A 26,987-nucleotide genomic window follows, 5' to 3' on the forward strand; every position below is an offset into this window, starting at 1 on the left:
ACCTGATTAAAGACAGAGTATATCTGCACTGTAGCATCAAAGGGTGAGGAATGGAGAGCTTCTGGAAAGCCATTTTAAGTTCATGAATTATTCATTGCTCTGGAATCCTTCCCCTGACTTAGGAAACTCAGCATTCCATATGCAACCATCCACTTCACCTTGATCCTTCTTTCTTTCACTGGAAGGAGCTACAATTCCATCCAAATGAAAATGTGGATGTCATTGGCAAAGGTCATCATTGGCCCATTTTGTGCAGAAGAGGAACCAGCAGAACCTTAGGCTTCAGTTGGCTTTACCACATTCAGTGATGTGCTTTTTTTTTTTAAATTAAGACTTGATTTATGATGATCACTTTAAAACATGAATGCTTGTTGTGTGTTCTCTCAATATCCATATAATTATTCATATACAATGACTTTAGAGTTATGTGACACCGAATATCCTTAACCCATTGTGACTCTAGGACTCTAAGTAAATGATAATATCTGACTCAGAACAGTTGTTGGAAGTGAGTAGGGCTGTAACCCGGCTTCTGAAGGCGATTTGATTAAGAAAACAAGGCAGGAGAATGCAGTTTTGAAGGATGCTCATTTGTGGGGAAAGTGTCTAGGAAACTAATATAGTTACAATACAGCAACAATCACTTTATTATTACATGCTAAGCAGCAACAAAAAAGATTGATATCTTCCTTGAACCTCCCCATGAAATGGTTCCAAATTCAATTGCTGGGTTGTTTTAAAGTAAAGCAGAACTTCACGATGAGAATGTCTTTCAACAGGCTCATGATGATGCAGAGTGGGTTTAATCATCTTCTGCTCTCCCCGGGAAGATTTCTGATGTGCCTTAAGACGCCTGTATACTGATTTCATCCTCAGAGAGGAGGAGGGACGCTAAAAGCTCATTATGAACAAATACATTTGCATACAGCCTACTTCATATTCAGAGAGTTAGCAGGATTCACAATGTCGAATCTCAAACAGAGCATTTAGAATGGAGAGCACTGTGTGGCTTCTAATGTAATAAACAGAATTCTTAGAGCCTCAAGGCTGTTAGCATAGATGAGCTGTTCTCTAACTGCAAACTTAATGCCCACCTTAAATAAATTTAAAATCTGCATGTATAAAGGAGTAAGTAGCTTTTAAGTGAAAATGAGTGGCTCCTTGTCTGTTCAGGGATTTATGTGCAGTGTCTTTGTTTTCTGAGTATATTCTGTCTTCTGTTCCTTTGTTCTTCACACACCAATTTTGAGCCAAGGGAGACTATTTCCAATTCTCTGTACACTGAACTTGCCTTAGCACTGCCTTGACCCTGCTGGGAAGCTGTTCTTCTGTTCCTAGAATGTCTTCCTACTCATTCAACACAAGTCCTTTGAGGCTTGAGTTGGTTACTTTTGATTATCACAGTTCCCAAAATATGAGCAGACACAACTTCACGAAGGGGTTATCAGCTCACAGTTTTCAGTGCACTCGGTTCCCAGTGACAAGAGAGGCCATGGTAGCGGTTCATTTCATGTTCTTTGGGCCAGGAAGCTGGCAAAAGCTGTATGCTGGGTCTCAGGTTCCACCCCCTTTCCCTTTTTAGTCTCCCTGGAACACCCACTGAGGGGATGGGCTACCCACACTGAAGGTTGGTCTTTCTACCTCAGGCACACCTCACCAGTCTCCTAGATGATTAGAAATCAGTCAAGTTGACAACGGGGATTAATCTTTACAAGTTCTGGTTCAAATACTATGTCCTTGGGGGTCCAGTGAATGGAGTTAGGTCATTAGAGTCATGACCTTGAAGGGGTTATTGAGGTTTTGACAGGAAAGTAGCAATGATTCCAGTCAAGTCTGGCAGAAAGAAATTAGACAGAGGCTTCACAAACCTTTAGAAATGTTTTTGGGTTCCAAAGCCAGAAATAACCCATCTGACCCCTACACATTTGGCGCATTCCAGAATCAACAGTATCTGCCAATAAAATGTGTATAATTAAAAGCAAATATAGCCATAGAAAAATGTGTTTGCAGGCAGCAATGGGATGGCTGAGGAAACAAGTATATTGACATGCAGAGACAACATGTGGAGATTCAGATATGTAGTCTTTGAAAGGTCTGGCCCTTAAGAGAGTGAAGATGCTCCATTTGGAGACAGGAAGGGTGGGCAGAGGATGTCGGCACATGCGTAGTAGACACTGAACAGTCTATGATGAGTACAACGCTTCTCCCTTGAAGATGTGATTTTATTTCAATGGCATGTGAGCTGAGAGGCCACTGGCTGACAGTATAATGTCAGAGAGAATGGGTGTGAGGATTTGAGGTGGGAAGAGCAGCAATAAGAGAGAGAGCATCCTCTGGGACACGTTCCATAAAATGAGCAGCAGTGCTGACTACCCACATGTGACCCGCTGTCTGATGTCAAGGTGACAGGAGTCACTGCCAGGTTGGTTTGGTTTTTATCCTTCCATAAATGTTCGGCTCCTGGAGTGCAGGCCACGGACAGTAAACCGTTTTATTTGGTGGCAGTTGACACTGCTCCAGGTGAGCACAAGAGAGAAGACTGGGGTGCTAAGGAGTCAGTGTTTGCAAAGAGGAAGTGGTGCTATTAAGATGGAAGCCCAAGAGGAGCCGTGTGGAAACAGGAGAGGCTAACAGGACCCAGCGTAGGTCGGCCCGTGAAGAGGGGGTTTCATTAGGGTTGGGAATTGGCAGGGCTTTAGTGTTGGCTTGTGTTGGAAGTCCAGTCAGAAAGTAGGTCAGAGGTGGGGCGGATATTGTCAAATATGAGGCCCATGAAGTCTTTAACTCTTGTTCAAAGAGTGTTTCTGAACTTGCCATGTTTAACGCGAGCCATCCTCAGACCATATTGCTTGTGGTACAAACTTACCTTGTGTTTTTTTCCATGTCCCCTCAGCTTTTTTTTTTAAATAACGAAGATTTGCATGAATGGTACTTTAACTAAAAAGCAGTAAAAGCCAATATAAGATAAAGTAAATAAGATAGCAAAAAATAAGTTTGGCTTATTATTTTTGCATATGTATGCATGTTTTCGTGTGTGCAAGTTAACATCAAGGTGTGAGGGTACACACAACCCATTCACATGGAGGCCAGAGCACAACTTTGGGTGTTACTCTGCAGGTGCTACTATTTTTTTCAAGACACCATCTACATCATTGCCCTGATGCTTTCCAAGTAGGGGAGGCAGGCTAGTTGTTGAGTCCTACAGATCTACCTATCTCTGCCTCCTCAATTCTATGGCATCAAATATAAGCCACCACACTGAGCTTTTGACATAGGTCCTAGAAATCAAACTCAAATCTTTGTGTTTGTAAGGCAAGCACGGTGTTAACTGAACCATCTCCCCCAGCCCGATTTATTTATTTTTTAAGATTTATTTTATTTATATTGTGTGTATGAGTGTTTGCCTACATGTATGTATGCATACAGTGTGCATGCCTAGTGCCTGCAGAGGCCAGAAGAGGGTACTGGGTCTTCTGGAATTGGAGTTAATTAATTGCAAGTTGTCATGTGGGTGCTGGGAACCAAATTGAGGTCCTCTGGAAGAGCAGAAATTGCTCTCTAAGCCACGGAGTCATTTCTCTAGCTGCCACACCCCCACCCTAGTCTATTTTTAAATGTCTTTAAAAACCAATAGAAACATTTTACTTGGATTGAAAGACCTGAGTGATGTCTTATTCATTAGCCTCTTAAATCTTGGCTGTGAGGGACAAAGGAAGAGGAAACTGGATCACAATTGAGGCTCACTGACTCATGAGTTGAAACCCATTTGCCATGCACCTTAGACTGAACAGTGAGGCCAACATGGTACTCAGTGAGCACTCCCTGTGCCAAGTACTCTACAAGATGTTATATTCTATGTAATTGTCTCAGAAACCTATTTTACTGGAAACACAGGAGAGGCAAATTTACTTCATTGCCCAAGTAAATGAAGCAGGTAATCTTCAAAATCAATAAACAAGGCCCCTGTTCATCTAACCTCAAATCAAGCCCGTCTTTCTGGTTAACTGATTGAAAACTCATGAGACCGTACTGTGATGGGAAATGCAGAGACACAAGAATCATGTAAACCAGACTAGCCATGTAGTCACCATGTGAATAGGGGGAAAATTAGATTTTTGAATCTCAGGGTTTTTTTTTTTTTTAATCTGTGAAATATGTAAAACAGCACCCTTAACAGCTGCCTTAGCTAGGGTTACTATTGTTGTGATAAATCACTTCAGCCAAAAGCAACTTGGGGAGGAAAGGGTTTATTTGATGCACAGTTTGTCATCAAAGGCAGTGAGGGTAGGAACCTGGAGGCAGGAGCTGATGCAGGGATCATGGAGCGATGCTGCTTACTGGCAAATAGAAGGGGTCAGACTTACTCTTGTGTTATCTATGCTATATATTAAGTGCGCCATGGATAATTTGTACTTAATATAAGACCATGAATGGTTAATGGATTCATGCAAGGCTATGTTGATGTTACAGTGGGTTAAAAAAAAAGGCAAAGAAAGGCCTGGAGCTATAGATATAATCCTGTGGTTTAGATAATGTGTTTCTCTTCTAGAGGACCTTGAATCAGTTCCAAGCACCCAAATCAGACCATTCACAATCCCCTATAATGCCAGCTCCGGGGGACCCAGCACCTTCTTCTGGCCTCTGACAGTACTGTATTCATGTGCAGAAGCCTCACACAGATGCACACATACATTCACATATTGGTGAAATTATTAAAGCCACTCCATGTAGTTAAAAAGGAGGTTTATTTAGTGGTGTAACTTACAAACAAATGAAGGGATAGGTAGGTTGCAGGGTCTGGGAAAGACGTAGCAGAGTCTGGCGGTGTTCTCTGGAGAACTCTGCTCAGTCGACCTCCAGAGTCCAGGGTCCAGGAACTAAGAGCGCCCCCACATCCAGATCACGGGTCTTCAGGGTCCTCTCTTGGCCCCGCCTTGTAGGCGTGACAGTTACCGAAGCCTCAATGGGGGTTGGAACTTCCAGATCAAAGCTAGAATGGCTACCCACTACATTCACATAATTACAGCTAAATTTTTTTTAAAAAATTAAAGGAAAGAAAGACCTGGAAGAGACCTAGAATGCATTGACAGTCTATCTGTCTCAGCCGCACATTTCTTAGCCTTTAGTAGTTGGGTAGATCATGTGATTAGCTTTGGCCAAAGAGCAACAGTGATGAAAGTATCTTTTAGCCTGAGGCATCTAAGAGCCTGTGGCTTTCTCTCTCATGATCTGCTGCACTGCTTGTGTAGGACCTAACTGGAGGGAAAGACCTGCGTGACTGAAGCAGCTAGCCTGAGCCAATCATTACAGGGGGAAAAAAAAAACCTGCCCTGGAAGCAGAGGGCTCCCATCACATACTTACAGATCTGATGCTAAGTTCATCTGTTTCTGTACCATTTCCAAGTTCATCTTGTCTCGAGATAGAGGTTCTTCATTGTTGGGAAAACCATCTTTCTGGTATAGCAAATACATAAATTTAATCACAGACTTCCGAATCTTAGGTATAAGGTGATGTTGAAGAGCACCATACCTGACCTCTTTATCTCACTTGTAAAAGTATCTAAAATTCAGAGTAGTCCAGTGAGTTTCCTAGTTGGCCAAGCGACTCAAGGACAGATCTGGATTTAAATGCTTTTCTGCTGTGCCTGAGTCTAGAATCTTCACAACCCTACACTCAGGATGCTTTTATGCTGTTATAATCCCCACTGAGACAGTGATATATGGGTATTATGGAAGAGTTAATATGCTCCCCAAGGGGTTTTGTTATGCTCTACAGCGAACTAGACTCAAGAAGAGCCAGGAAAATATTCTATTTGGTACTCAGAGATTGCTCAGCCAGAAAATTCTGGAAGATGGAAATTCTCCAAAGAGAATCTCAGCAAAATGTTTCGAGGGGGAGGAAAAGACTTCTATCAATCCAATTGAAAAATTTGCATAAGTCTTTAGAGTATTGATGCCAGTGAGGTCAGAGTCCTTTGGGAAGGACAATGGGGCTATGTCTCATTCCTTCGATTTTGAGTTTTGAGATTCTGCCACTAGATAAATCTGAGTGAGTCAGCACAGATTGAACCTTGTTAGAGCAAGGAGCTTGTTACTCACTCAGTCTTTAGTTACCTGTTTGCAGTGGCTTTGGGAGCTGTCTGCAGTACCTCAGTCTCTGAGCCTTCCCTCTCTTCACTTCCTAACCCTTGTCTGAACAACACATTTGGGATAACACCAAGTAAGTATTCTACATTTTTAACACAAGTTTCAGATTTTAGGAATTTCTTCACTCAGTTCTTTGCATAGCAAACACCCTGTTTCATGTGAAAGTAAAACAAAGCAAGAATTAAATTAAATTCTAAACAGCCTGTGGTGACAAGCGGCCTGTCCATGAAGGCCCGGCATCAGAAAGCATCAGCTCATGATGAAAAAGGGTGTGGGTTTCTAGGAGAGGGACAAATGTTCCAAGTCTATTTGTGTCAACATACTTACCTGTTTTCTCATTTGCACTATCCTGAGCGCTATTAAGGGCTTCAAAAGAAAAAGATAAATCATCATGCTAATTCTTCACTAATTCTTTCATTAACTATCCCTGGAATTTTCAAAATTTTGCACAATACTTAAATCCTACAATTTCAAGGGAGACCTCCCTGTTTGAGTCAGAAACACATGTGTATTCATGCCGTGTGCAATTTTATCCTCCATAACACTTTCAAATATCTGTCAATCACACAGTCATTAATATCTCAACGCTTTCATTTGCAATGCTTTGCTTTATTACATGCTTTGATTACACAGTGCCGGCATATGGAGCATTTTAATATGGCTTACTGGTTATTGTGGATTTTTTCTCCTTCTCGTGATTTGCCTTCCCCTAAACTATTTCCTGTGTCTTTCCTCATTTTTCCTTATTGATTTGTAGGGTTTTGTTTTTAGATATTGTTAACGTCTGTGTATCAAGCCCATGGCAAATACTTTCCCTCACCCATAAGCTGGACATTGGTATTTTATTTACTTATTTTTTTAACAATCCAAAGGTTTTTATTTGTCATGTGACCAAATTTATCATTTTTTTATGGCTCTGGGGTTTGGTTCATTATTAGAAAGGCCTTTACCATTCTGAGATATACAAATATTCCCCTAAATTATCTTCTGGTGTTTTCTCAAGTTCCACAGATACCAATGCTATGCCTGCCCCTGTAGTTATAAACCACACTGATAAAGAGTAAAAACTCCAGAACCAGGATGTTTGGGATCAAATTCTAGTTCCACATGTTGCTAAAAGTATTACCTTGAACATCTGGGAGAGAATTTAATAATAATTCATATATCACAAACTTATTAGAATCAATCATTCCATGTATTTGGTGTATTTAGAATGGTGTTCCTGTAAGTAGTAGCTAAGTAAAGATGATAAACATCATTTATATTGGAGAAACTAGCTGGAGCATATTTCTTGGTACATAGTTCAGAGCTCTGTAAATAAAATTTAATCAGTTCACACAAAATATGTTTCCTCATTCTTCCTTCTCATTAGTTATTTATGAGTGAGTCTGTCAGGCCACACAGGCCGCATCATCATTTCAGCAACCCTGAGCATAAATAGCTGTTAGCATTCTCAGGGGATCTGGAGACTCTTGGATGTAACATGTGAAACAGATTTGCAGAAAGATTTAAGCCAACCTAGGGGAGGGTCAAGCGTGGACTTTGCTCACATATGACAACATGGCCACAATTCCTTGAAAGGCAATTAGCCCTTGTTAGCCCAAAGGCGTAAATAAGAACTGTACATCTTTTCCTCTCAAGTTTTATTGATGTACTTTCATCTTGTAGGCTCTACTCAGTGGTTTGATGATGATTTGTGTGGTTATTGGAAAAAACTTCCCATTCTTTTACAACAATAATTCATAAACCGGATGATGGGGTATGAGAACGTTGTTCTTTGCCTTGGGGGATCTTAACAGCTTTACAAGAAAGAAGAGAATGAAATTGAAAAGACATAAAAATCCCAAAGCCCAAAGCTGTCTCTGTGACAGAACTGCTAACGTTACTCAGAAAACTGCAGCCAGGAGCCAGGGTGGTGTGGCCAGATGCGTCCGCCATTCTTCATAACAGACTGTAGAGGCTCAACTGACGATGTCTACCCCATCTGCCATTCAGGTCTCTTGAGCTGGGAAAAATCTCATAGAGATGACATTTCTGCAAGCCAGAAATATTAAATCAAGGTAAACCAGGGTTGGCACCTTCCTGAGGCTCTAAGGGAATTGTTGCCTTGTCTGCCTCTTACTCCTTTATACTGATAGTAGCTTTTAATGGTCACTGGCAGTCCTTGGAGTGTCCTTGGTTTGTGGGCATATTAGTTCAGTCTGTGGCTCTGTCATCACATGACCTCTTCTCCTAAGTCTCTACACGATTTGTCCTGTTCAAAAATCTCTTGTAAACATACCTGATCTTGGGTTTAAGAATCACTCTAATCCAGAATGATGTTTTCTCAAGATCCTAACCCAAACTACATCTGCAAAGCTCCTTATTCCATGGATGGAGAGATGGTTTGGCAGTTAAAAGTACATGCTTGCTGCTCTTGGAGAGGACCTGGGTTTGCTTCCCAGCATGAGCATGTTGGCTTACAATGGATTCCAATCCTAGCTCCAGAGAATTCAAATTTCTCTTCTGGCCTCCAATGGCATTGCAGGTGATACAAATACATTCATGCAGGCAAAACATCCACACACAAAGAAAAAATACATACATTTTTGTTTTGAACACTCCTTATTTCAAATAGGTTACATTTTGAGGTTTGGGGGGACATTCTTTTAGAGGGAACACGAGTCACTACACATTCGTTGGACCACAATGGTCACCACAAAGTGAGTTTAAAGCTGAAGAAGGAATCTGAGCTAAGGGCCAACATTTGAGTGCTCATTAAAACGAAGAAATTAATGAGAAACAGCACTAGGAAATCAAGAGACCAAGAAAAAAAGATCCCAGGCACATCAATATTCACTTGGTGGTGGTATGCCTGTAGGCGGGACTGGAGAGATGGTTCAGTAGTTTAGAGCACTTCATGCTCTTTCAGAGGACTCAGGTTTGATTTCCAGCATCCACATAGTGCTCATAACTCTAGTTCTATCTTTTAGCCTCTTTTGGGCACCAGACATGCATGTAGTGCACATTAATACATGCAGGTAATACACTCATACATATAAAACAAAATAGATAAGTAATAACAAAATTTTAAGATGCCTGTTGGAGCCAGAAGAAGACATAGACATGTATCCTCAAGGAGAATTCACAATCATCACAGTATCTGCATGATTACAAATGGCCAGGTCCTCACTTGCTATAGCCCCTGCCACTCACTCCCCTTACAGTTCTTCAGTCCATAGGCATATATTCACAAAAAGTGTCTTTATCTCTGTTTGTACATGGCAAGTGTAGTGGTTTGAATAAGAATGGCCCTTATAGTCTTATATATTTGAATACTCGGTGCTTAGGGGATGGAACTGTTTGGAAAGGATTAGGAGGTGTGATCTTGTTGGAGGAGGTGTGTCACTCTGGGGGTGTGCTTTGAGGTTTCAAAAGGCCAGGTTATTCCCAGTTAGGTCTCTTTGTCTCCTGTTGGGGTTCAGATGCAAGATCTCAGCTGCTGCTCTTGACTACCATGCCTGCCTTCCTGATCTCCACCATGAAGAGTCATGGACTCACCTGAAACTAAGCAAGCCCCCAATAAACTCTTCCTTCTATATGTGACCATGGTCAGGGTGTCTCTTCATAGCCTATTAAAAAAAAGTAGCTAAGACAGAAAGAGTAAATCTTGGAAATCTTAAATAAATTTGAGTCAGATCCCAGAGCTATTTTGATATTGTCAGAATCTGAATCCACATCTATCTGATTGTGAAGATTCAGCTCCTTTTCTTACTGTTCTCTTCACAGTACTCTAACAGGAAAGCATTTGAAGATAGAGAGGTACCTGATTAGTGGCTGAGCTGATTCTCAAATTCCACTCTTACCCTTCCCATTCCCTTTCTCTTTCTGTCTTTTCTTCTTCCCTTCTTCTTTCTTCCTCTCAGAAGAAATGATTCACTAAGACTCAAAACATTTGTCTCTTGACTTTCTGTGTAAATGTGACTGCAAATGACCAAAAAGAAACTGTGACCAAAGAAATATAAGAAGATATTTTAGGTCCAGAAACACTGCTTTAAAATATGGCTATCTAAACTGGAAGATAACCTTTGGATGTTTCTCCCTTGACTCCTTATTTCCTAGAATGCAGACACGATGGATGGTATTACAGTGACCAGTTTTAAACTGTGAGGAAACTCTTTAAATGAAAGTCAAGTATTAATCAGAGAGCAACAGAAAGACCAGAGGAGTCTGGGCTGTTGGTGTCACATGAGAACTGTTCCAGTTGTTCTCAGGAAGATTTCTTCTCAGTCCTAATGACATGATGAAGACAACTCACCCAATGCCTCATCTTGCTTCAGCCACTATTTTTCTTTACTACTTTACAAGGAGTCAGACACAGTAGCACAGTGTCATTGACTTCTCACAGCCTCGGGGATGAATGGAAAACATTAGAGGATAGACATGAAGACAAGCTCTGGGCTAGGACACAGGAAGGAGAGGGGGTGGAGATTAAACTTCCCAGCTTCAATGTTCAGGGTAACATAAGAAGCGTGACAGTGTTGACTGAGATTGAGTGTGGGAGGACTTCAAGTAGGAGAGACTTTTAATCACTTTAATGGTGTGCTAAAATGAAATACTGTACCAAGTGCTGATCTAATGTACTTTGCCTAGTCTGTGCTATAACTTGTCTCTGATAAAAAAAAATATGGAGGTGGCATTTCTTCCATTCTGAACATAAAGAATATTTGGTTTTAGTAGCTGTGGAGATTAATTCCATTTTGGAAGTTCATTACAAACCTTTCCAATATTTTAGTGGTAATAATAATAACTTGAAAGCTCATTCAACCTGAAGAATGTGGTGTTGCCTTTTCTGCTTGCCAGAAGAGCTATGGGAACCTCACTTGACCTCAGAGTCTTCAGAGCAGGTTTAGAGGCAAGCAGACAACAAGGGAAACTGAGTAAACACCCACACATGCCTGAAAGCCTCTTCTCATGGGCTGAAGGGAGAGAGAGGAGGTTTCTGGGGAGACAGGAGAGTTTGCAGTTTTCCTGTCCTGAGGAATTTAATTAATTTCTTAAGTCAATTTTTCAGTGTACCTGGTATAATCAATATTCTTAGATTTTTATCATTAACTTGGTAATGGTCCCTAAACCACTGCATCTTGATGTGTGCTCAAGTATGGGGGGTTGTGAGGTAAATTTGTGCTTTAACCAAGACTAGTTTGAATTACAAGATACCACAGAATTCATGGTTTCCTAGCCAGGTTTCGTATTCATAGGAACAATAGCCTTTATTAGAAAATGGTTTATCTTTCAAAGGACTCTGATGGTGATAATTCAACCTAAGATTTTAACACATTTTATTTGTGCTGCATTGAAATAACATGCAGGGATAATTGCAAAATCTGTAACATCATTATGAAGTAAAATGGCATACATAGTCACATGCTGCGTCTATATGAATAAACTTGAAGATTATGGGGTAAAGTTTGACTTTGGTTTCTCAATATTGGTTATTTTTTTCTAGTCCTCTGTGAGAGAGCAAAGAGCAAGGACAGGGTCTCATGCATTGTAAATCCTGTACATCAGGTGAGCAGAATTTTTATTACATAGCAAACCCTCTATAAACACGTGGTGGGTGAATTAGTCAATGACTTACTGGATAAGTCAGAGATGCCCTAACACACAATTTCTGCAACACCATTGTTTGGCACACACGGTACATACTTACATGGTGTACATATACCATGTAAATAGCCCGGTACGACTGTGGTATCAGACTCCGTGAGTGGAATTGAACATGAAGAAACTATGGGTTAGACCCAGAGCCCATATACATGTGTGATGATCACCACATGACACCATACAATTGGTGATCTAAATAGAAGACAATGCCAAATGCAAAGATGTGGTGGGAAGAAAAACGGCAGCCAAGTTGTCGCCAGGGGTTGTGGCACAGCTGAAATTCCAGCACTCGGATGGAAGGAGGAAGAACTTGACACGAACCTGGTTCACGTGGGGAATTCAATACCATCCAAGCTACACAGAAAAACCCCTCTCAAGCAAACACACAACTTACAATTCCTATGGTAGAGACAAGGAGCATTAAGTGGAATGAGAATACAGTCCTGGGAGAGATCTAAGCTAGAAATATGAATCAGGGCATCATCGGCACACTTATGAATGCCTGAAATTGTAGCAGTAAGAGACAACCGAGCTGGGGAGATGGCTCAGTAGGCAAAGGACTTGCTTTACAAGCCTGAGGACAGGAGTTTGAATCCCCAGAACCCATGTAAAGCCGGACAGAGGAGTGTTCACTTATAATCCCAGCACTCCTACAGCAAGCTAGGACACAGAGACCCGATGATCCCTGGAAGCTGGCAGGCAATGTAGCCTGGTGTGTGCAGCAGTGAGCAAGAGAGTTTGTCCCAGATAAGGGGAAGGCAAAGGTTGACACCTAAAATTGTCCTCTGATCACCACACATATGTTATAGCATATGCCCCCCTCCACACAGAAAGAGAGAAAGTAAAACATGTGCCTTCCCTCCCCACACACACTGAAAGAGACTTGTTAAAGAGTCAACCTAGACGAGCACATAGAGACTAAATAAAAATGTAGTTGTGTAGTTATTCATTTATTCAAAACCCAAATAATATTCTAGACACATGACTCCTCCTATGTGAGCCCTGCATGCATGCTCCTTCCCCTCCCTGCATGCATGCTGCTTCTCCTCCCTGCATGCATGCTCCTTCCCCTCCCTGAGTGATTATGTGTACATGTTGCAACTTTCTCATTAAGTTTCTAAAGGCAGGAAGCAGGATTCTCTGTGCCTCCACAGCTTACAGCTAGCTTTTCATGTCAGGGGTGTTCCTAATTATGCATAGGAATGATGACACTTGTCTTAATTATTAGATAAGGCAATCTAATAATAGACAAGGAGCTTCTCCAGCAGGAAATCCCAAATCACTAACCTCAAACACTGTTTATCAAGGGAAAGAAATGTCTTGAATTCTCTGTACACCAAGCTCAATCATAGCAGCAGAGATAGCCAAAAAGAGAACAGGTATTTCCTTTTTGTGATTAAGTTCATGAAAGTCCCCAGCTAGGAAGTCACGTTTTCCTCGGAGGTAGGTTCTACTACAGAAGTATTCTGTGGAAGGTCTTCAGGAATCTCTTCTACTTTTCAAGGATCAAAACTTAATGAGGCCTTCAATCACTTTCAAGAGAAGTGAGATATGAGATGAGAGTCAGTGAACTACAATGTCTAGATCAGTGGTTCTCAACCTTCCTAATGCTGCGACCCTTTAATACAGTTCCTCATGTTGTGGTGACCTCCAACCATAAAATTATTTTCATTGCTACTTCATAACTGTAATGTTGCTATTGTTATGAATCATAATGTAAATACCTGTGTTTTCTGATGGTCTTAGGTGACCCCTGTGAAAGGATTGTTTGACCCCCCCCAAAGGGGTCATGACCCACAGTTTAAGAAACAATGGTTGCCAGGTGGTGGTGGCACATGCCTTTAATCCCAGCACTCAGGAGGCAGAGCCAGCCTGGTCTACAGAGTGAGATCCAGGACAGGCACGAAAGCTACACAGAGAAACCCTGTCTCAAAAAAAAAAAAAAAAAAAAAAAAAAGAAAGAAAGAAACAATGGTCTAGAAATTTCTCCCATTTCCTCACTTCCTTTTGCCCTGATAGGTGTGACGTTATAATTTGTCATCCAAACTCCAGAAAATATTGTTTATGTAGAGGTGACCCCATGTATTGCAGTGGCATCATGTCACAGCTTGTTTTCCTGGGAATTCTCAGATGAATATCAAGAATTCCTTGTGATTTACTATTCTTGAGTTCCTCAATGTTACCGAAAAACTCCATCTCTAAGCGTGAGCTTCTCTTGAGTTCACTACATTTGTGTTTTAGAAGCTTTCAGCCCCTACTGACCACATGTATTTTTGTCCGAATATTATGTCTTCTCTGATCTTTAGCCACTGTTTTAAAAAAATATCAGAAAAACTTATCTTCCTTTCACTTACTGGGAGATCTTCCACTTGTACTTCATTTTGGAACCTAAAGGACCTCATAGTGAGTTCAGATTTGTACCCAGTTTCAAGAACAAACAAGCAAAATAATAAAGATATTTAAAACAAGGGAAGTTGAAAAAACTGTCCCAGTCAAGTCTAAGGAGATGTGGCAATTAAAGGTATTACAGTATGATACCTTGGAAGAGAAAAGAGGACCAAGTCAGACTGAAGTAATCCATAGAGACTATCAACTTTCATCAGTAGTAATATGTCACATTTGTCCATCAATTTTTGGAAGATATTAATAGAAACTGACCATGGGATATATGGGAACTTTCTATAATGTTATTTTATTTTTCCTGTAAATCTACAACTATTTTTTAAAATAGTATCTATTAAAATACTCTTCATTACTGCTTCAACTAGACACTACTTTAGCATGAATTTTGGAAATTGTGACTTTGAACCTCTTGTAAGATTCTCCTATATATAGAATGTAAATACCTATGCAACTTGCCTATTGTTTTATATTTATTGAAGCAAAGCAAAATATGTGTGTGCTCATGTACAGTCATAATATTTAGTGCTTTTTTTTTTTTGCTTACAGGCCACAAATATGACATTAGAAATCATGATCTCACCTAGTGACTCCTCAATTATATTCTCCACTAAAAGGCAGCCATTTCTCCTTGGGAAAAAAATACTAGTTTCACAGTTTAAATATGAGATAAGCCTGTAATATTTCCATGCACCAAATAATAGAATGTATTCAGGTATTCTAAGGAGTAGAATATATATATTAAAACAGGTTGTAGAAGTGAATTAAAAGGATCTTCATTGTTGAAATCTCGGTTCAACTGAAGTTTCAATATAAATAAAGGTATAACCTTGAGTAAAATATAAATCTATACTAATATTAATAAATAAATGCACCGTTTTTCCTTATAGTAGAATTCTATAAGATATTATAATATAGAGGAAATCATGGAGTTTCAAAGGTCATCATTGAATTCTAGTGATAATTTGATGAGGCACATATTTATATAGATCACACTAACTCCCCATAGACTACTTACAAAGGGAAACATAAATTTTTCATAGGAAACCAGAAAGATGCTATAGTACACGAATGATCAAAGGAGAAATCACCAATATTGGACCCCAGATTGAAATCCAAAGAAAGTACTTTGTAGGGCAGACTCACCTCTCTAGTGCCATCTTTCTGCCTTGCCCACATTGACTATGCAGCTTCATCCTGTACTTCATCTCTTTCCCCAATGACAACCTTGACAATTAATGCCTTTTACATTTTTTACAGGTTGGAACTTCCTTAAGTCAGATGCAACATGTCAAAAGTGACTTTATCTTTGTGAGACATCCTTATTTATCCTTTTCCAAGCCAGTAATTGAGGCCCTGGTTTGCATGAGTCCCCTAGAGAGCAATGGTTCCAAGTCTGGATGAACTAGTCTTGTTCTTAATTTACTACACTATCCCATTTAGAGTGGATTGCTACTCATAGCAGGAAAGTTATGCTAAAACATTTAGAAATCTAATCATAAATTCTTTGAATATTGGGAGCAAAAGTGAATGAATTGGATGTGGTGATACTGGATAGACTAGTCTGGAGGTTAAGTTTTGCTGATTGGATTTTCCAGCACATTGAGGGTTAGTGCTGAAATGTTGAAAACTTTCTGAGCTAATGGAATGTATTATCCCACAAAATGACACCTTCTCAATTTCTTGTTTATAAACAGCTGTATTAGGATACAATTCACATACCATACAATTCATCCATTTAGTGCCCATAATACAATTTTAGTATATGGGTAGAGCTGTGCAGCCATCATTATGATTAAATTATGGAACTTTCTCAAGTCCCTTTTGTGCCTACTATTGATACTGGTTTTTACTTCTCTTATTTTTCAATCATAGCACATATTTAGGAATATGATATAAATTGTGTTGATACCACAATGAAATGTCCTTGCTCTCAAAGAAGTGCTGAGAGGCATGCATAGAGGTTCAAACCTGTAATCTCACCACTGAGGAGGCTGAGAGAGGATTGTTTCAAATTTGAGACTGGCTGAGACTATACAGGCTCTGCCTCAGTCATCAAACAAGAAAACAAACAAGCCAAAAAGATTTCCTGAGAGAAGCAGATTATAAGCATTTATTTGGTAAGTACTACAGTGAGAAAAATACAAGCACCGTGCAGGACACAGGCATAGGCATCCAACCCACTGGTGTAATAAAATGAGACCGATGCTGAGAGATGGAAAATAAGATGGATATTGTCTGACATTTGAGGGATTGGAAACATTGGATGGGGGATGCAAAGAATAGAATTACAGGGACCATCTTTCTGTGGTGTCTGCTACAACCTGAAGTGATACCGAAACAGATTCACAGAGCTAAAATGGGTCTAGTCTTTTTTTGTATGTCAAACTTGAAGTTACCTTTTTTATATGAATTCTCATAGCACCTTTGTTTATAATATTAAAATCTGAAATATCATCATTGGGTGAACAAATGAATGAGAGTCCAAGCCACAGATGGATACCCAAGCTACATGAAAGATGAAAATATTGGTACCCACAACAGCATAGAGAGACTAAAGCCCCAAAGAAAGATTCAGCATCTACAACTCCAACTATGTAAATTTAGAGAAAATGCAAATTAATCAAGAGTGAAAGAAAGCAGACCAATGGATGTCTTAAATAGAGTGGGTATTGCTGAGGGTTTAGGGAGGGGTGGGAGGAAACTTCACCACATGATAGAAATGTTCATTATCGTGACTGTGGTCATGGATCCAGATGAGCAAATAAATGTGTTAAAACTTATCTAATTATATTTTTTTAAACATGTAAAGTTCCTTGTATATGAGTTATGTCCCTATAAAGGTTTTAAAAAGGTAACCGTACTTTAGTGATAAACCGTGGCATCTCTCTAGGTACCCAGGAGCTGTCACTTAATGAATGCTCAGCGGCAGGTACTGATGGCAATGATAGTGTTGAGCTCTTAGAATTAGCATAACCTGCCTTAGTCACAAAGGCCTAGGAAAGAAACTAGGTGATCTGCAGACAGGCTTAGACAGTGCATGTAGGAGTGGGGAGCTGCAGAAGTACAAACTGATAATTTGAGTTTAAGGGAAGGAAAAATGATTAAATCTTACCTCTGGCATTTTCCAGTTCATCTCTAATGTAACCCTTACCTAATTCAGAATTAATGCTATCCTATTCTGATTCTCTTAGCTTCCTGAGAACTTCTCACCACAGTGTTTACCTTCTTGTAGATTGTAACATCTTAAAGCCAACAGTAATTTTAACTAAGACAGAGGTAGACAAAATCTAACAAAGATAAAGTCAGGTTTAGATAATACAATATGTAATTTAAACTTCTCTGCAGCCATAATAATGCTTAAAATTATGCAAACTACCTTATTTTCCCTCTTCATTTGAAAGACTGTAGCTTTTTATTGTCTTATTACAAAATAATGCTTACTTTTTTCTGACATGTAGTTAAACATTACTGAGATATCTAACACCAGAAAATCCAAAGACCCTTTCTTTTCACACCCTGGAGAGTGAAGATGAATCATTACTCACATTCAGTTGTCTCAGTCCTTTACGAGATCACATTCAGAACAAAGTGGAAACCGTCACAAAAACGGAGGGTTCAGATGTCTGATGAGCACGACGGAAAACGATGCTTCTTATGATGAATATTTGAAGTAAATGTCACGTTGAAATCCTTTCCAATAGCAGGTAGTACCCTTTTTGAGTTAATGGCAAAGGAATTAAGAAAGCCTTTACAAGCTCACAGATAATCAGTTCAGTAAAAGTTTTTCCCTTCCTAAACTTTCTAACCTGCAGTCTAACTTCTCAAATCTTTTGCAGAGAGCTGAAAAATTTATTGGTGAACTGTTCCCTTAGAGATTGGCTTCTTTCTTCCAAGTGACAATTACACATCCATTTATTTTATTGATTTGTTCATGTCCATGTTCTCCCAAATCATTGCAATCATAAAAATTTAAAGTATAGAAGAAATCATGCATATTGTTTGATCCAAATTTAATTTTCCAGAGAAGGGGAGCAGGTCCTAAAGGGATAATGATCGAACCACACTCACACAGCAACTCGTGTCAATATTTAATATGGAAACAGATTCTCTATTATCAACAAGCTGCCTCTCTTCCAGAATGGCTTACCAAACACAGAATAGGGGTTCAGGCTTTCTTCTCACAAGACCATGTTTGATTGGGAAGCTGGCTTAGATATAGATAGACCCCTACTTTTGTTTCCAAGGCAATTCTAATTGCTGTTTCTTCATAATAAGTTATCCCACCACCAAAGCACAAATGACACACACCATTTCCTTGCTTGTGATATTCCAGGTTGCAGAGTTACTTGTCGACCAACTGCAACAAAGCCCCTGACAGAAGTATCTGGAGGAAAGGTGTTGATTTTTGCTTGCAGTCTCGGGGATGTAGTGGGAAGGCATGGCCACCGGAACACAGGGCAGCTGGTCACATTGCACCACACAGATGAATTATGGTACTTCGCCTCCCTTCTTTTTCTTCAGTATAGAACTCTAGCTCACGGTTGGTGCTGACCACAGAAGAGCTGGTGTTCTCAATTTATTTAACCATATCTAGATCACCCTTTAGACTTTTGCCCACAGGCTAACTTCATCCAGAGAATTCCTCACTAGCATTTCTAGAAGCTTGTCCTCTAGGTGAGATCCTCTAAAGTTGGCAGTAATTACTGACCATGACAATTCTAATCCTTGTTAATGTGACACCAAAACCTATCACCCTTAAGCCATAATTCTCCTTCCTATGTCCTCAAAGGTTCATGGCCATCTCATTACCCAAAATACATTACAATTTCAAAGGACCCAACAGACTTTTAACAATTCCAAGACTATTTAAAAGTCCAAAGTTCAAGTCCAATCTGAGACTCAAGGAAGTCCCTTAACTGTGGACTCTTATAAAATAAAGGACAATTTACATGTTTCCAATATATAATGATACAGAATAACCACTCTCATTTCAAAGGGAATTAATCAATATCAGAGCAAGGACTGACTTGACAAGTCCAGCAAGAAAGGCACCAAATTTGGCAGATTCATGTCCAGCATCTGGTTCTCACGATGAAATTATCTGGACTCCAAAGACTTTGTATAGCCCCACCCATCCAGCTCTGCTGCCTGGAGCACATCCAGCCTTTCTATTTGCATGTTTCCCCTTGTGCCACAGCTTTCCTGAGAGGACTTTCCGTGATTCCAATGTTCTGGGGCTTCCACTGCAAATTTGGTATCACTTTCACAGCTGTGTGCAGTGGCCTCCCAACACCTTCTTGAAGGATCCCCGACCCTGCCGTACATTTCATTGTCTCAGGAGTTCTAGGGAACTGTGACGCAGGACTCTATGGTTTCATCAAGCCTTCATCTTTCATGCCTGTAAAACCAGTACCATGTGCATATTGTTACAAAGCTCTTCTGCAGGCTTGGGGTGGAATCTGGTTTCCTTGGATAGCAGCTGCCTCTGTTTCCTTGTGCTGACCCTGGAGAAATATCTCTCTAGATAATTGTTTTTGAAGATTGGGGAATCCCTTCAGTGGCATTATGAGTTTAGCTCTTTCCTTTCAACTGCATTTGTATTCTCAGAGGATGGAGCCTTTGATGGTTTAGATCTTGTGCTGAAGATCCCTTTCTTCCTGCCCCAGTGCAGGGAACCTGGTTTGTCTTCAATCGCCTAGTCTCTTTATCAGTTGTAGATATTTTGCACCTGTCTGTGCTCTCCTTGTCCAAAATTTTAAAACTATTTATGTATCTTTCTTCACCAAATTCCATACTTTGAAAAAAAATCTTTCTGCTCCACCTTTTTCTTACTTTCATTGTGGCTGTGGATGAGAGCAGTGAACAGGAACCACGACACAGCATGAATGCTATGTGGTCTGGAAACTTTCTCTGTCAATCAAATTAGTCCAGTATCCCTGTAGTCAGCTTCATACAAGTTCTCAGGACATGGCAGAATGTAGCCAAATTCCTTACCAAAATATAGCATGAAGAATGCCTAGCTCAGTTCCAAATAGAGTCACTGTTCCCCTCTGACATCTCATGTGCCAGGCACCTACTACTCATGCTTTTTTCAGCATTCTTGTTTTTCAAACTCCCACAAACTTGAGCCTAACATGCCAGGGCTTTTCTATCTTAAGGCTTCAAACTTTTTGACATTCTTCCCACAAAGAAGTTACAAAGGACTAAAAAGAACCGCTGGTGAGGTTTAGACATATGTATATGTAGGCAAATGTAATTAATAATGATCGACTTGAGGTTTACCTTCTTTCCAAGGCAATGAGATTGACAGTGCAGATGGTCTTCTGAGCAGCAGATAGACCAGAAGGCAAAAATAATAATCTTCACAATTAGATGCTTGAACTACAAACCAACTACTTAATATTTGAGTTAATGAAAGACCAAGGAGATCTTTCATTATTTCCCCAATGAGCCTGTTGAGTTGTATCTTATTAAATATCATGTTGAGTTAGGCTCTGTCTTCTTTTAACTTGCTTTTTAAGGTATTGCATAGAGCCTGATGTAGAGATTAGTGCTTAATTTATTTCAGATGATAGATGACGGTTTAATTGGAATAGAGGAGTCTACAAAAGTCATGACTATAAAAATACCATGGGGAGCATGGTATAGAAGCTTCTGTGATCCCAGCCCCTCCATAACTTGGAGCATAGATGTATTGTTTTACATGACAAATAGAATTATAAGTTAAGGATCTTGAGAAAGGGACATGCTGGCCTGGTATAACCATAAAAGCCCTTGTAAATAGAAAAGCAGAAGAGTCCAAGTCAGGAGGAATGAAGTGATGGAAAAGAGGTGTCAGACTCAGGAGAAGAAGGGTCCACCAGGCAAGTATCAATCTGCCCTACAACTTGGAAACAATATGAAGACACATTATTGTCTTTACCATCCAGAAGGAATGCAGCCTTGCTGACTCACTTTAGACTTCCAAGCTTGCAAACCATAAGTTAATAGGCTCCTGCTAACTCATTAAATTTTTCTGTTTGAGCAGTGTTGAGGAACTCATAGTATATTGTTTTCCAGTAGGCTAGACCACATCTCACACAGACCCCTTTGCACAAACACTTCTCAAATTAATCTGATGTTACAGGTGCTGGGGTTCCATTTGGCGAATGTCCCATCTGAGCCCAGAGTCCAAGAAGACTTGTACTAGTGACTTTCTGGGAGTTTCCCTGGTCTTCTACTTTGGGAAAGGTACATCATTGGTCCTTCTTGTTCCGAGGCTTTCAGCTTTGTAGACTGAAAATCTACTGGCTTCCTCATCATAGCATCACACTGCTATTGTGGGATATTCAGCATCTGACCTTGTGAGCTGATATAGCAAATCCAGGAGAACTCTAATAAACCACTCTGTCATGGCTGAGGTTGCTGGCTTGTTGCTCTTTTTTCCTCTCTGCTGCTACCTCTTTCTGCTTTCTCCTCTTCTCCTCTTGAGCTATGTGTACCTTCATATAGATGTCTCAGGTTGCCAAATCATTTGAACAGTAGTATTGTGTTTGAGTCTACAGTGTTTTAAAGTACATTTTTTTAAAGAGAGAAAGTTATTTCACATGTACTTTTAGGTGGCACATGCAGTTTCTGTGACTCAATCTTGAGATACTCAATTGCAAGAAATATAATATCAACTGTCAAGGTCAAGTAGTCAGCATTTATTTTCTGTACATTTCAACTTTTTGGATGGCACTTGTTCCAAGGATTTTTAAAGGCAGAAAGAAAAATCTACCTTCCTCCAATGTTGTGGAATATTATTTTAAGCAAGCAAAGATGTGTTATTCTGCAAGCAAAAATTTGTTTATGCTGCAGAATATTACTTTGTTTATGCCATATTTGTTTAACAATGAAAGGGTGTGTGTTTAATTATGGAAAGATGTGTTGCATCTGTTTCATCTTGCCTGCCTAAGGTACCTGATTGGTCTAATAAAAACTGAATGGCCAATAGCTAGGCAGGAGAAAGAATAGGCAGGGTTGACGGGTAGAGGGAATAAATAGGAGGAGAAATCTAGAAAGAAAGAACAGGAGGAAAGAGAAGGAGGAAGAGGAGAGAATGAGGGAGATGCCCAGGGCCAGAAGCCAGGCAGATGACAGACATAGAGAAACAGTAAAAGTAGGATATACAGAAGGAAGAAAGGTAATAAGCCCCGAGGCAAAAGGTAGATAAAGAGAAACAGATTAATTTAATATAAAAGAGCTAGCCAGCTAGCTCAGAGCTAGGCTGAGCATTCAAAACTAATATTAAGTCTCTGTGTCATGATTTGGAAGCCATTTGGTGGCCCCAAAGAAAAAGCCTGTTACACTTCAAATTTATTTTTGTTTCATCTTTTAAGGGAGAAATATACTACATTAGAAACCTTGCACTACTAACAGAATGTGTGGATAAACTTTAAAAAAATGCATGTAAATACTTTCCAAGTCAAAGGCTTCTATGGAACCTGCAAGTCCATCATGTGTGAGTATGAATCTATTGTTTCACATAATAAATGGAATTGTGAATAAGTTAAGGACCTTGAGAAAGGTCCAGCGTATTTACAAAAGCCCTTACAGATAGGAAAGCACAAGAGTCCCTGTCAGAGGAGCTGTAATGATGGAAAAGAAGTATGAGTCCGGGGAGGTAGGGGCCACCAGGCAAACACCAGACTACCCTAGAATCTGGAAATCACATGGAGACACATTATTCTCTAGACCATTCACATGGACAGGGGAAGCAAAGCTGAATGGTATTTTCTTTCCAAATCATTCAAGTTTGAATCCATGTATTTTAATTGCCACACTTGATGATTTTGAGATCATTTGTATTTGATTGTTTGTATTAGTCCAAATGTAGATCATGAGTTTCTTGAGTGATGTGCTATTGTATCGTGGTTTTTAATTTTTGTTTTTATCAGTTTGGTTACTTGCTAATGGACAGGGGTTTCCCGAGAGTCATAAAGAAGCTACTTCCAAGCTGTGTCTCTGAGCAGTCTGGAATGATCAGCAAGAAATATTAGGAGGGCATGACCTGACCACAGAATGAATTCCCGAAAACCAGGAACCTCAGCTTCAGAAGTGTAGTTGTAGAAACAGGATTTTAATTGTTTCTCATGTCCCCAAACTTCCTATCTGCTGAGTTTCTTCTCGGTCTTAGTGAACATCAAAGCTAAATTAAAAAGCCTTCTTGACCCAGTGTTCTCAACACATGGAAATGAAAAATGGTCTATGTGATTACTATGCAAATTATCCTAATTTGATCACTGCATTTTTACTCATATCAAAATAATTCACTGTGTTCCATAGACACATTATTTATGCAAAGATTAAACATAGTTTTAAAGTAAAATGCAACTGAAATCACCTAAAAAACAGGAAAAGACCTTACTGAACATGGATTCTCTGTGTTTCCAAAGCTGTAATGAAAAAAAGCTTATCCCTCAACTGGGTTCACTGCCCAAAGGTCTGAATGCCAGAGTCCCCAAGACTCAGTGACAACAGGCCTTCTCCACCTTAGATGGCTTCTCTGATCTCCGTGGTTTTTAACAGTACATTTCAACTCCTCTATGCCTCCTTTCTCTAAATATGTCAATAATATTGATTAAGCTATAGTGTAGTGAAAGATTAAGGAATACACTCAATGTGGCTCTACTCTCCTTTCCCAAGCTATTGCTCATTTGAAAGACAATCACCCCTTCCTACTAACTCAGCTCAGCAGGGAACTCCAGGCAGCCGATGGCGATCAATGTGAGTTGATACGGGAGATGGAGCCTTGCACACTTCCCGCCTCTCAGCAGCAGCTTTTTCCAGGGACCTGGGAGCCTACCTGTCTCTTTTCAGCAGGTGTTCATTTCGTGAGAATACAAGCATAGCAGGATTCTAGCTCTGTAGAGATGACCGAGGCAATGGATCTGTGTTCTTGTGGTTCAGTTATCCAATGTCTCACAAGCACAGGCACATGTTTCTTTCTATGGAGGTACAATCACAAAGAAGAAAAATATTGGAGAGTTAGTACAGGTTTGTATTTATTAAGCAATGCATTGCACTTGTGTTTTCTTGTCTGAGATCTGCAGTCCTTAGTAGACCTTAAGAGTAATGAGAGGCTATTTGTCCCTGTGCTTTTTCCAACCTTGGTCTCAACAATTCTCGCTCATACAAACCCTCCTCTTTCTGGCCAATTGGACTCCTGGAGCTCCACCTGGAGCTGTGGATCTCTGCATCCGGTTCTGGGGGGAAGGGGGGGCGGGAGAGGGGAGAACAAGAGAATCCGTGGCTGATACGTAAAATTAAATTACATTATAAAATAAAAAAAAGAGAAATGAAAGGGAAGGTGCCTGAATTGTTAGCCCAGCTGACAGCCTCATAAGCACATAGAAGCTCAATGTACATTGTTGACTGAAGACAACAATGGACCTGGAGAAGGCCATACATAGTTCTACCGGTGCTTATGGTTTATCAGTGTGTGGACCATATATTCAATCTCATATTTTAGAACCTAGATGTTTAGCTATTTTCTGTTATGCTTTCTTGTTTTGGATGTTGATTTGTGTGTTTTCAGAATGTCACCAGGAAGTGGTAATGACTCAAATGTTTGTCTCCCCCCCCCCACTCCCTTTTCGTCCTTCCTTTATTTCCATTTTCATGGTAATACTAATGGTAGAAAACTTCCAAACTGTGTGTCAAAACTCCCTCTGAGAATTGTCTACACATTTCATTCGACACATATTTTTATTATTCTTCCTGTGTCGCCATCAATTTAGTGGTTGCTGACTCACCCTGGGCAATGTCTAGCCTAGTTTTACCGGGGTGTGTATTAAAACACTTCGAAAAATAGTATGTGCAGCCCAATCCAAAATGTTTAATAGAAACAAGCACAAAGAAAGAATTTATTATTGAGAAGAGTTGATCTCTTGGCTCCCGGAGGATTAGGAAGCAAACACATTCATTCTCCATGATGCTGTGTATCTAACAGGTAAAGCCCGCCCTCCACACATGCCACTCAAGCGGATGAATTGATGAACGGCCGGGAGCTTACAGCTTGGTGCTCTTTAGAACCTGGCACATTGAGAGCCAGTGTTCACTTCCTGCTGACTCTCTACTCAGTGGCTACTCATTCTTTGTAATTACCCCAAAGGTCAAAGGGTCATTTGTGAGTTGGCAGTTTTCTGGTGCTACAGATAACAATACATTTCCAAATGGCCTTCTGATCCTCCCACGAGGTTACTGACTGTGTCCCCTCGCCATGACCTTAGTTGTGGCCTTTATAATTCTTTCTGCCTTCGTCTCTGCTATCCGGTCTCTTATTGCCACCAGAATGATCTGTCTGTAAAGGGTGGATGGGACCAGGTCTCTGCCTTTTGCATGACTTTTAATGGCTCGCCACTGACAAAGTAAATTCAGGCAGACGGGTTGTTGTTGTTGTTGTTGTTTTGGTATGGCAGAGGAGACCAGTTCAATCTGGTTCTGGCTTGCCTCTGTTGCTGATCCACACTGCCCTCAACCCAGGCTTCATCTTAGCCAGACATCTCCGTTCTCCACGGGATCTTCTCCAACCTCGGTCGTGGATTCTTCTTCTCTCTAGGTTAAATACTAGGCTGGGATTTTCCTGCCCCTACTCCTTGCCAGTATCACTCCCAATTGTCCTTCTTCTGTCTGTGTTCTTCATCTTCTACAACTGAGATGCTACCATGCCCTGCCTCCACCCTTACTGCAGCAACTGTCTCTCGCCTATAATGCTGTTTAAAATCTCTGGTACCTAAACCAAAGGCTCCTTGGGGGGCTGAATATGTCTCAGCCCCCTGGTTGTACTCCTGGCACCTAACTCACGGTAGAAACTACACACACGTTTAATGAAAGAGAAAATGAATAAACAGAGACCAGCATGGTAGATAACCGGGGTTTGTCTATCAGAGAACCATCACACTATTCCTAGGAGAAGCTAAAACTCACAGTCCAGGGCACATTTAGGACTCTCCTCTGACTTGCTAGGATTATTGGGTTGGGTAAGTTAAAAGATTTTTCAGACCACCTTGAAACGAACGAGGCCCTGTCATCTTGCAGATCCACTTACAGGGTCTAGCAGGACAGATTTGGAAGCCACCCACCCCGACAGAGCACTTGAGGAGCCATGGGAGAGCTGCATCCAGGATTGCAATTAGAGCTAGAGGAGAAGAGGAGGAGACAGGGGTCAGTGAACCAATCAATAATCAGCAACTCCTCCCCCACATCTGCCAGGACAGGGAGGGAGGCTGAAGCCCGCTGCCTAACGACGGCGCTCCTCTTAGGCGGTGTCCTGCTGCCATCTAGTGGTCTTGTCACACTTTGCACGATGCCTTGCAACAGTCGTGGCTTCGACTTCGGGGGCTGAAAACCCCAGAGGTAGACTTAACCAGAAAGCCAGGTTTAATGTGGTGCTCAAGCCTGAAGAAAACTCACCAGGAGAACCACAGTGGCTTGAGGTCTCTTTGTCAATGACGTTTACCTGAGTTCTGAAGGACGCAGAATAAAATATGAATCTTTCATCATAGTGTCACTCAAACTCATACCGGATATGAACCCTGGCTTTTATTTCATGAGAAAATAGGAAGTAGTTTTAGCCTACCTCGGGTTAAATATGTCTCTCTCTCTCTCTCTCTCTCTTTTTTTTTTTTTGCCTCTCTCCCAAATGGCTTGAAATGTGTTACAAACACTGTCTAGAGATTCTTTCTTTTCCCAGCAGCAAACTAGATAATTGCAAAAACGGGAAGAGCTGAGAGTGATGTAGCTCACACATGCCAGGATAGTCAGAAATG

This window comes from Peromyscus californicus, unplaced genomic scaffold, assembly GCF_007827085.1.
Source record: "Peromyscus californicus insignis strain IS unplaced genomic scaffold, ASM782708v3 Scaffold_20__1_contigs__length_68692818, whole genome shotgun sequence".
NCBI classification, from domain to species: domain Eukaryota; kingdom Metazoa; phylum Chordata; class Mammalia; order Rodentia; family Cricetidae; genus Peromyscus; species Peromyscus californicus.